The following is a 9,087-nucleotide window of genomic DNA, read 5'->3' as shown; positions in this document are numbered from 1 at the left end:
GAGGGGCTTGGGATGGAGATATAAATTTGGGATTCAACAGGATATAGATGGTACTGAAGCCATCATGGATAAGGCAACCGAGGGAGAGAGTCGAGTGAGCAAAGGCTGAGGACTGAGTCTTGAGGAACTTTGTCATTTAAAGACAAAGTAAAGGAGGATGAGCCTTCAAAGGAAACCAAGAAGAGGCCAGAAAGGTTGAAGGAAAAGCAGTACAATGGTGGTATGGCATGATAAAGCAAAAGCTAAAGAAAAGAAAGCACTCAATTTATACCTTCATCACTTATTTATTTACAAGTTACTCTATTTAAGGGAGAATATAAGTTTAACCCTTTAAAGAGTTGCTTTAGTTATAGTATGGATTTGGTTACAAATCCACAAGGCCTTGAGAAATCGGTTCCATTAAGCCTCAGGCAGAGTGAGCATCTCAGTTTGGACCATAAGCTGAAACATCATCACTACATATCAGATAACTCAAACAACAGATTCAGTGGTTTAAAAATATGAATAAGGTTCATTTCCTTAAATGCCAATTCTACTAACCTAAATTTATGGTATATTCGTGAATATTTTATTCTCATATATAGACCTGAGAAGTAATTAAAACATAAAGTCACTCTAATTTTTATTATACCCAATATTGACATTAGAACCTGACGCAGGGGTTAAGAAAATAGCCTCATAGCTGAACTCTATTATCAAAATATGACTAAGATGTTGTACATATGTGAATGATTCACCTAATTTGTGCATTAGTATTGTAACATGTATGGTAGACTTATAGTAAATGGTCCAGTCCCAATAAATCACGTTTCCAGCTTCTAAGGTGACTTGCACTGGATAAGGGTACATTGGCAAACATGATGCAAGCAGCAGCTTGAAAAGTACTTGCAGATCGGGGCTTGCCCTCTTGCTGCTGGGAACTCTTCTACCACCATATGAATAATCTCAGGCAAGCCTGCTGGAGACACGTTGTCAAGCTGGCAGCCAGCACCTATCTCCGTACGTGTAAATTAGGCCATACTAGACCAACCAGCCTCCAACTAACTCACCTGCTGGTTGTAGCTGCATGAACAAGCACAGGCAAGAGCCCAAATTTACAACCCACTGAATCATAATTAAGACTTGGTGTTAAGCCACCAAATTTTGGGCTTTGCAGTTTGTTACCCTGCAAAGGATAATTCAAACAGTACATAAAAGTGTGGAAGGCTAACTGCTACTATAAATAGACCCCTAAATATATAATGGCTTAAACACAATAGAAGTTAATCTCCTGGCTCATATAAATAGTCCAAAGAGGTTTCAGATTGGTGGTAGGAGGTCTCTGTTCCATACTGTCACTCAGGGACTCAGGATGTCAGTCTTTGCCATCTTCAATGTGTGGTTTCCACAGTCACCTTAGGCATCGTTAACCAGAGAGCAGAAGCAGAAAGAGCATAAAGGACAGCAAATGGAAAGTTTTATTGGGCCTAGTCAAGAAATAGGACATATCTCTTCCACTCACATTCCACAAGATAGAACCCAATCACATGACCAACCCTAACTGCAATGAAGTAGTTGTGTGCCTAGGAAGATGAGGAAAGTTTGATGAATTACAGATCGATGCTACAAAATCATGTCAGCTTTTTTAGGAAATAATCATGTCTGTCAGATGCAGCATGGCACAGTGGGAACAGAGACTGAGGGCTAGAAAGATCTGGGTGGGATTTTTGGTTCCATACTTATTAGCTGTATAACCTGGGAAAATTACCTAATCCAGATAGATCTTCATTTCTTCATCTAGAAGATAGGGAAATTACCATTTTCACTGGGTTGCTGTGAGCATTAAGTGCAATTTAATCTCTACACTAAGAGTGTTTCATACATGATAGGTGTTCAAAAAATGGCAGCTATTAGCAGCTATTACTAAATTGAAGGGTATGAGAAACATATCGAATATGGAAAGAAATACCAACAGTAACACTAAGCTATCCAGATAGTAGTAGTATTAGTCATGACACTTCCAATTTTAAATCACCAAAATCCAACTCAAAGCAGTGTAATAAAAAAAAGAGGGACTTCTTAGAAGGATACACAGATATGGGGTAGTGCTCAACATCGAAGGAGACCTGCAAACCGGAACCTCTTCCAGGATTCTAAATATTAAAACTCTTTTTTATGTTACATGCTCACTATATATCTTTACAACAATCCCTCCAGTTACAGACACACTTTCTGCATGTTCTGACAGCTTCCAAAATTGCTATTTTTAAAGTGTGATAATGGTATTGTGGCTATGTTTTTAAAGAGTCTCTTTTTTATTTTTTGGTGGCTGGCCAGTACCCTTGACCTTGGTGTTACAAGCTGGAGCTCTGACAACTGAGCTAAATGGCCAGCCCCAAAGAGTCCCTTTCTTTTAGAGATACATATTTAAGCATGAGGGTACTTCAAAAAGTTCATGGAAAAAGAGAATTAAAAGATAATAAAAAGTTCATAAAGATTCATATTATCTTTTAATTCTTTTTCCATGAGGTTTTTGAAGTACCCTTGTATTTATAGATGGAATGATATCCAGAGTTTTGCTTTAAAGTGATACATTTTAAAGACATTTGGGGAAGGAAAGTGGAGAGTATAGATGACAAGACTGGCCATGAGTTGATAATTGCTCAAGCTAGGGAACAGCTACATGCGATTTCACTATATTGTTCTACTTTTGTGTACACTTGAAAATCTTCACTAAAATATAAAAACAAACAAAAGGAAAACAAAAGCCCAAGACTGGTCTCATCTTGCCTTCATAATTCAAGAAGAGAAATGGATTTGATTGGCCCATCCTATGTCAATATTTTAGCTGTGATTTTCTGCCTTGGTGAAAACATTATGTAACTGAAGGTATAGTGATCAGCATTATCATCCATTTGGACAGTCTTTCTAGATTTTGGGAGAAATGGCAAAAATGATATACAGAAGCTAGGAATTGACAGGGTTGGCTGAACTCTCCACAACCTTTTCTTGACCTGTTGATTGCTCCACTCTTCTCACATCATTCACCTAAGAAATGAGGAGCTATATGGCAGTTTTCCTCAAGCAAAAACAGATCAGTGAAAAAAATATGAGGACTACAAAAATTATAGAACTACTTTCTAGTAATGTAAACAATAAGCTTTCCGAATAGTCACATGTATATTGAGGGTACCTAATCATCATGTCTGCTACATAAGAGGTCTGGCCAGCAGCACAAACTACAAGGAGATAGAGGTTGAGAACTAGTTACTACTTCTTTCTCATTAGATGTATTATCCAAACAGGAAAAAATCCTCTATTTTTCTTTATTACACGCAAGGTGTGCATAGGTTTTTTAGTCGCATTATATGAACTGGTTGATCTTGTGTGTTACATTGATGACATAAAAAATAAGTACCAAGGGGAAAGGTGTTGACAGCTTGTGGAGCCATGGCTAATGTCTGGAATCCTGTCGACAGCGCCAGTTTTTTAGCTCTTAATCCTGTTCGTGACGCCAATTGTCTAGCTACACGACCACAAGTCCCATCCAGACTTCTCAAATGCCTTTAGGGCATTTTCCCCATTGTCCTGGTTTTTAGCATCCGGTTGCCTCACTGCCAAGATAATGTCTTTAGCAAACAGTTTATCTGCTTCACCCTTGCATTTTTCTACTGCTGTCTGCTACTCTACTGCATGGCCAGGCTGCAAATTTTCCAAATCTTTATGCTCGGCTTCCCTTTACATGTTGGCTTTTGAATTACTTCAATCAGCTTGGCTTACACCGGCTACTCACTCAATCTTAAGCAATTTTACAGCATTTGCACACACAGTTCAAACAGCTGCATTTTCCCAGTCCATCAAGGAGTGGCTACCCTGCCCCTGTGCATATCTGCAGCTATCCTGTAACCGCTGCCACAGAGACAGGTGTGCAGTAATGGAGACTAACTTTTCTACCTTTTCACCAGGTGAAAACATACTTGAAATTCTGCAGGGGCAGCCTTCCTTGGGTCATCTGCCCATCTGCATGTGGCACTCTTTTCTCGGGTTTTACAGCACCCGGCCGGCCATCAGGTTTAAGTGGCACTCTCCGAGCCTTGCCTTCAGAGAAATGCAACATGCGTTTACTACATAGTCTCTACAACATGTTACACCATCCACCCCTAGGTCTCACAGCTGGAGCCGCCAGGGGCTCTCCCTGTTTCTGCTGCTTTACTGTCTCAATTTCTCATGCACAACAGGTCATGCCTGGAGATGCATGGTTTCCCCCAACTGACCACTGGGTTGACTGTCTTCCCTGGTGTGAGAAGCAGGGATGGCCAATTTCTGCATGTTATCCTCCAGAATAATCATCCTTAATTCCAATGACTCTGCTTTCTACCGAAAATCTCAGTTTGCAGCATAGTGAGCGGCAGCCAGGCTCTGGTCAGCAGAAAAGTTTCCACCGGGCACCACATGCTCAAGGATAGCCACATTTCCTCCTCCTTCCAAGGAGTTTCAGCTCCTGTACTTGCTCAGAATCCTGTCGCAGACTATGCCAATGTAGCGCTCTTAATCCTGCCCTGACTATGCCAATTGTGGAGCCACTGGTAATGTCTGGAATCCTGTCGACATCACCAGTTGTAGCACTGTTAATCCTGTTTATGATGCCAATTGTCTAGCTGCACGACCACACTAGCTGTCAGGCTTTTTTACCTGCCAGTAATCCTGTACCAACTGGGCCAATTGCCGAGCTAGGGCTGGGTCTGGAGCTCACAGACCCCTCAAGCCCATTCACAGACTGGGTCACAAACCCTTCATACGCCAGGCGGGGTCACCAGACCCCACACACACCAGGCTTGGTCACCAGACCCCTTCGCACAGGTCTATGAGCTAGGTAACTGGCCAAAAGGTCCTTGGAGCCATAGGCTGGAAAGCATGGCTGTGCCGTGCAGATGCCTGAGGCTGCCTGCCTGCCTGCCTGCCTGCTTCACTAAAACTCCTTTCTCTCTCTCTCTCAAAAACACAAGGATAGCAAGAAAACGAAAAAGATACATTGGCACACACATGTGCAAACTCCACACACACACACACACACAATTTGCTTACAAAGATGTGCTAAAACCACACCCAATTGGACCTGAGGCGAGGGCCCTGACCAAACTATTCTATTTTCCCAACACAGCTTTAGAAAAAAGTCTAGGGATGTAGGGAGCAAGAGTTTCTTGGCCACAACCTAGTACTTTGGTTTAAAAAAAAAAAAAGTGTATTCAGAATTTAACTTTTACAATTACACATCTTTGTAATTTAGGTCATGTTGTTATATTTAAATCAGATTTTTAATTTTCACAGATGTGCTAAATTGTCTTTTCTAAAGATGGGCACCACAATATATCCCACTCTGTATGCTTTTCTTACCATGTAACATTAACATTCCTTCCATCAGGTGGAGGGGTCTGTCTTATCCCTGTGAACCTGGGAAGGCCTTCATGCCCTCCTCGACCAACAGAGTACAGTGGAAGTGATTCTATGACTTGTGAGATGAGACTGTAAAAGTCATGCACTTCTCCTTGCTCTCTTGGGACAACTATTCTTGTGAGAAAGTCAAGCAGCTACATGGACATTCCATGAGTAGGTGTTCTGGTAAATAGCCCCACCAGAGGTCCTAACTGACAGCCAACACCAACCACCAGCCATGAGTGAGCCTTCAGCTGACTCCAGCTCCAACCCACTGAGTCACTGCCAGCTCCAGCTGATACTGCATGGAGCAAAGATGAACTGTCCCACCCAAAGTGCAGACCTGTGAGTAAAGTAAAAGACTGTTGTCATTCTTAAGCTACAAAAAGTTAGGGGTGCTTTGTTATGCAGCAAAAATAATTGAAAAAATAAATGACATTATTAGATAAGCAGACCTTTTGACTTTTTGTATGTGGGGGAATAGATAAGTAAAATGTTGAATGAATACGAATAAAGTAATATTTTGGAGCAGTCAGAAGGGAACTAGATTTACATGCAGCAACATAAACAGATATTGTTAAAAACGTAATATATAGTGAAAAAAACAATGAGAGAATGATAAAAGAAAATAAATACTTGTACACATTTTAAAAACTTTCATGAAATCCTATGTATTTTTTTCAAAGATTCATAAAAGTGTAAATATACAGAAGGCAGATCAGAAGGACATATATCAAATACAATAGGGTATGTGCCTATGGGACTGGGAATAGAAATAAAGGGAGAAAATAATTTAAAAGAACAGAAAGACAAAAACAATTAGTGTTATGTAATTACTACACTTGATTCACATTTCTTTCTGGGCAAACAGCTAAAATCTATTTCTTAGCCTCCTGTGCAGTCAGGTGTGTCCATATGATGTAGTTCTAACCAATGGAATGTAGGCAGAAGTGATATATGTTACCTCCAGGTCAGGGCTCTTAGCAATGGAAAAACAGCCTTGGCAATTAATAATAGATAGGTACTAAGACAGACCACATCCTTTCATGGGTCATAAAACAAAACTTCACAAATTTAAAAAGAATTGAAATCATAAAAAATACATTATCTATCTAGTGGAATCCAACTAGAAATCCATAAATAACAGAAAAATGCTAGGAAAATCTCAAAACAACTGGAAATTATGTAATACACTTCTAAATAATCCATGAGTAAAATAGAAAGTCTCAAAGAAAACTTAAAAATATACTGAAGTAAATGAAAATGAAAATACAACATACAAAAATCTTTGGGATGCAACTAAAGCAATGCTTACAGGGAAATTTATAGCACTAAATGCTTATAATTAGAATATGCTAACAAAAGAAAATGCTTATATTTTTAAAAAATGCTTATATGAGAAAGAAGGTCTCAAATCTATAACAAAGCTTCCACCTGAAGGAACTGGGAAAAGAAGGTCAAAATAAACCCAAAGCAAGCAGGAAGAAGGAAATAATAAAGAGTAGAAATTGAAACAGAAACTGAAATTGAAAGCAGAAAAACAATAGAGAAAACCAATCGAAACAAAAGCTTGTTCTTTGAAAAGATGAATAAAATTGATAAACCTTTACAGCAAGGCTGACAAAGGAAGGAGAGAGGAGAAGAAGGGGAGCAGAGGGGAAGAGAGGGGAGAAGGGGGAAGAGGAAGAAAAGGAAAGACACAAAATATCAATATAAGGAATGAAAGAAGAGATATTACTACAGACCCAGCAGTCATTAATAGGATAGGGGAATACTACAAACAACTCTATGCAAATAAATTCAACAGTTTGGATGAAATGGACCAACTCCTCAAAAGCTACAAACTATCAAAACTCACCCAAGATGAAATAGATAACCTGTATATTCTCATAATTATTAAAGAAACTGAATTATTTAAAACCTTTTGATAAAGAAATCTCCAGGCCCAGATGGTTTCACTGCTGAATTGTACCAAACATTAAAAGAATAACAGTAATTTCATACCACCTCTTCCAGGAAATAGAGAAGGGAACAAATTATAAGTGACTTTAACAAGGTAGCAAGAGACAAGTCACACAAAAAAGCCAATCTTATTTCTATACACTAGCAATGAATATGTTGAAACTAAAATTAGAAACAAAACCATTTACAATTGTTCCAAAAAAATGAAATGCTTCAGTATAACAAACCACGCATAGGATTTGTGTGTAGAAAATTACAGACCCCAATGCAAAAAAAAATTTTAAACTTGAATAAATAGAGAAACATACAGTGTTTATAGAGTGAAAGATGACTCAACATACTGAAGATACCAGTTCTCCCCAAATTGATCCACAGGCTTAATGTAACTTTTACCAAAATCTCAGAAGGAAACTTTGTAGATATAGAGAAACTATTTTCAATTTTATATGTAAGTGTAAAACAAAACAAGAGGAAAGAAAGTAGTGGAATTATACTACACAATTTTCTAATACTTAACCATACAGCTACAGTAATCAGGACAATGTACTATTTATTGTTTGAGGGACAGACATACAGATCAATGGAACAGAACAGAGTGCCCAAAAATAGACCCATACAAGTACAGCCAAATGATTTTGACAAAAAGACAAAAGTGATTCAAAGGAGAAAGAATAATTTTTTCAACAAATGGTGTTAAGAGTGATTGTATAACTTTAGGCATAAAAATGAACCTTGACCTAAACTTCACACCTGATATAAAAATTAACTCAAAATGAGCCAAAGATCCAAATGTAAAGAGTAAAACCATAAATCTTTTAAAAGACAACACCAGAGAAAATCTTTATGACCTACGGTTAGGCAGTGCTCTTAGACATGACACCAAAATCATGATCATAAAAGAAAAATACCAATAAACTGGACTTTATCAAAACCAAATCCTTTTGCTCTGAGAAAGACCCAAGACCCTATTAAGAGAATGAAAATACAAGGTACAGAAGAGGAGAAAATATTTGCAAATCATAATTCTAACAAGGAACTTAAATCCAGAACACACAAAGAACTCTCTAAGTACAACAGTAAGATAACAAAAAATTCAATTAGAAAATGTATGAAAAGACACTTCACAAAAAAGGATATTTGAATGGCAAATGGTATTCAATGTTAAGCATGTAAAAAGATCTTCAACTCATTAGCCGTTGGGAAAATACAAATGGTGGGAATATAAAACGGTAGTGTGAAAAAGAGTTTGGTAGTCTCTTACAAAGTTAAACACTGACTTGCTACAAGACTCGGCATTTATACCCTTGGGTATTTATTCTAGAGAAACAAACACATGTCCATACAAAGATCTGTACACAAAAGAATATATCAACTTTATTTATTTATAATAGCTGAAAACAAGAAAGAATCAAAATGTCCTACAATAAGTGAATGGATAAACTGTGATTCATCTCTGCAATAGAATACTACTCAGCAATAAAAAAGAATAAACTATTGATGCAAGCAATGAGTTGAAGGCATCTCAAGGGTATTGTGCTGAGTTGAAAAAGCCAGTTTCAAAAGGTTATGTACTGTATGCTTCCATTTATATAACATTATTGAAATGACAAAATTATAGTGATGGAAGAATAGATCAGTGATTGCCAGGGATTACATCTGTGGAGGTGTGTAGCATGAGTTTCACTGTGGTGATGGAATAGTTCTGTATCCTGA

Source organism: Cynocephalus volans, chromosome 6, assembly GCF_027409185.1.
Source record: "Cynocephalus volans isolate mCynVol1 chromosome 6, mCynVol1.pri, whole genome shotgun sequence".
Classification (NCBI taxonomy): Eukaryota; Metazoa; Chordata; class Mammalia; order Dermoptera; family Cynocephalidae; genus Cynocephalus; species Cynocephalus volans.
This window is presented reverse-complemented; position numbering follows the sequence as displayed.